Raw genomic sequence first — 3142 nt, forward strand, 5'->3', positions numbered from 1 at the left:
AGCGGGCGGGAGTGTTTGCAAACAGGACTTTGGATGCAGCTGGGGAGGTCTTCCAGTGGGAGAGGGCCGGTTGTGCTCAGAGGCCTCACAGGCCAGGGGCAGGACCCAGCAGGGCCCCTGCCCCTGGCCAGCCTTGCCCAGACCTTCCTGGCCTCCGGGGGTACAGCCCCACCAAGGGGCAGGCTGCGGGGACTGGGTCCAGACATGTCCGTGCGCCTCCCCAGGATCATCCCCGCTGGTGCTTTTCCCCTGGGCGTAGGCCTCGGTTGAGACCTCTTTGGAGAGGAGGTTGCTGGCAGGGGCTGTCTCCACACTGCAAGGTGCTGGAGCTCAGAGGGCCTCGTCAGAGGGAAGGGACCAGCAAAGGGCTGGATGCCCAAGACCTCTTTGACCCAGCAGCCTCAGGGCAGCAGGGAGAGCAAGAGGCCCAACTTGCCACTAGGTCGGCTCTGCCCCGTCCCACACAGGCAGCCAGCCCAGCAGCAGCCTGGCAGTCTCTGGCTCCCCCGAGCTCTCTGCCGGTGTAGGGGGCAGGAACAGACGTGTGCATGTCGTTCTGCTTTGGCCTGGGAGTGTGTTCCAACTGCCTGGCCCCCAGGCTCACGGGCAAGGGCCCGGAGAGAGCACCACCCCGAAGCGCTTTTCTCCCGGGCTTGGGAGCATTGTGCACGCCTGCTGGGAACAGTGGGCGGGAGCGCTTGTTAACCGGCCTTTGGAGGCAGCCGGGCAGGTCTTCCAGCGGGAGAGTGCCGGTTGTGCTCAGACGCCCCACAGGCCAGGGGCAGGACCCAGCAGTGTCCCTGCCCCTGGCAGCCTTGCCCAGACCTTCCTGGCCTCCGGGGGTACTGCCCCACCAAGGGGCAGGCTGCGGGGCCTGGGTCCAGACATGCCCGTGCGCCTCCACTGGCTCATCACCGCTGGTGCCTTTCCCCTGGGCCTAGGCCTCGGTTGAGGCCTCCTTGGAGAGGAGGTTGCTGGCAGGGGCTGTCTCCACACTGCAAGGTGCTGGAGCTCAGAGGGCCTCGTCAGAGGGAAGGGACCAGCAAGGGGCTGGATGCCCAAGACCTCTTTGGCCCAGCAGCCTCAGGGCAGCAGGGAGAGCAAGAGGCCCAACTTGCCCCTAGGTCGGCTCTGCCCCTTCCCACACAGGCGGCCAGCCCAGCAGCTGCCTGACAGACTCTGGCTCCCCCGAGCTCTCTGCCGGTGCAGGAGTCAGGAACAGACGTGTGCATGTGGTTCTGCCTTGGTCTGGGAGTGTGGAACCACTGCCTGGCCCCCACACTCAGGGGCAAGGGCCCGGAGAGAGCAACACCGAAGCGCTTTTCTCCCGGGCTTGGGAGAATTGTGCGTGCCTGGCGAGAACAGCGGGCGGGAGTGTTGTCAAACCGGCCTTTGGAGGCAGCCGGGGAGGTCTTCCAGTGGGAGAGGGCCGGTTGTGCTCAGAGGCCCCACAGGCCAGGGGCAGGACCCAGCAGGGCCCCTGACCCTGGCCAGCCTTGCCCAGACCTTCCTGGCCTCCGGGGGTACTGCCCCACCAAGGGGCAGGCTGCGGGGACTGGGTCCAGTCATGCCCGGGCGCCTCCCCAGGCTCATCCCCGCTCGTGCCTTTCCCCTGGGCCTAGGCCTCGGTTGAGGCCTCCTTGGAGAGGAGGTTGCTGGCCGGGGCTGTCTCCACACTGCAAGGTGCTGGAGCTCAGAGGGCCTCGTCAGAGGGAAGGGACCAGCAAGGGGCTGGATGGCCAAGACCTCTTTGGCTCAGCAGCCTCAGGGCAGCAGGGAGAGCAAGAGGCCCAACTTGCCCCTAGGTCGGCTCTGCCCCTTCCCACACAGGCAGCCAGCCCAGCACCTGCCTGAGAGACTCTGGCTCCCCCGAGTTCTCTGCCGGTGCAGGGGACAGGAACAGACGTGGGCATGTGGTTCTGCCTTGGCCAGGGAGTGTGTTCCCCGTGCCTTGCCCCCAGGCTCAGGGGCAAGGGCCCGGAGAGAGCACCACCCCGAAGCGCTTTTCTCCCGGGCTTGGGAGCATTGTGCGAGCCTGGCGTGAACAGCGGGCGGGAGTGTTTGCAAACAGGACGTTGGAGGCAGCCGTGGAGGTCTTCCAGTGGGAGAGGGCCGGTTGTGCTCAGAGGCCTCACAGGCCAGGGGCAGGACGCAGCAGGTCCCCTGCCCCTGGCCAGCCTTGCCCAGACCTTCCTGGCCTCCGGGGGTACTGCCCCACCAAGGGGCAGGCTGCGGGGACTGGGTCCAGACATGCCCGGGCGCCTCCCCAGGCTCATCCCCGCTGGTGCCTTTCCCCTGTGCCTAGGCCTCGGTTGAGGCCTCCTTGGAGAGGAGGTTGCTGGCAGGGGCTGTCTCCACACTGCAAGGTGCTGGAGATCAGAGGGCCTCGTCAGAGGGAAGGGACCAGCAAAGGGCTGGATGCCCAAGACCTCTTTGACCCAGCAGCCTCAGGGCAGCAGGGAGAGCAAGAGGCCCAACTTGCCCCTAGGTCGGCTCTGCCCCGTCCCACACAGGCGGCCAGCCCAGCAGCAGCCTGGCAGTCTCTGGCTCCCCCGAGCTCTCTGCCGGTGTAGGGGGCAGGAACAGACGTGTGCATGTGGTTCTGCCTTGGCCTGGGAGTGTGTTCCCCCTGCCTGGCCCCCAGGCTCAGGGGCAAGGGCCCGGTGAGAGCACCACCCCGAAGCGCTTTTCTCCCGGGCTTGGGAGCATTGTGCGTGCCTGGCGGGAACAGCGGGCGGGAGTGCTTGCAAACCGGCCTTTCAAGGCAGACGGGGAGGTCTTCCAGCGGGAGAGTGCCGGTTGTGCTCAGACGCCCCACAGGCCAGGGGCAGGACCCAGCAGTGTCCCTGCCCCTGGCAGACTTGCCCAGACCTTCCTGGCCTCCGGGGGTACTGCCCCACCAAGGGGCAGGCTGCGGGGACTGGGTCCAGACATGCCCGGGCGCCTCCCCAGGCTCATCCCCGCTGGTGCCTTTCCCCTGGGCCTAGGCCTCGGTTGAGGCCTCCTTGGAGAGGAGGTTGCTGGCAGGGGCTGTCTCCACACTGCAAGGTGCTGGAGCTCAGAGGGCCTCGTCAGAGGGAAGGGACCAGTAAGGGGCTGGATGCCCAAGACGTCTTTGGCCCAGCAGCCTCAGGGCAGCAGG

The sequence above is a fragment of the Dama dama genome, unplaced genomic scaffold (genome assembly GCF_033118175.1).
Source record: "Dama dama isolate Ldn47 unplaced genomic scaffold, ASM3311817v1 ptg000093l, whole genome shotgun sequence".
Lineage (NCBI taxonomy): Eukaryota > Metazoa > Chordata > Mammalia > Artiodactyla > Cervidae > Dama > Dama dama.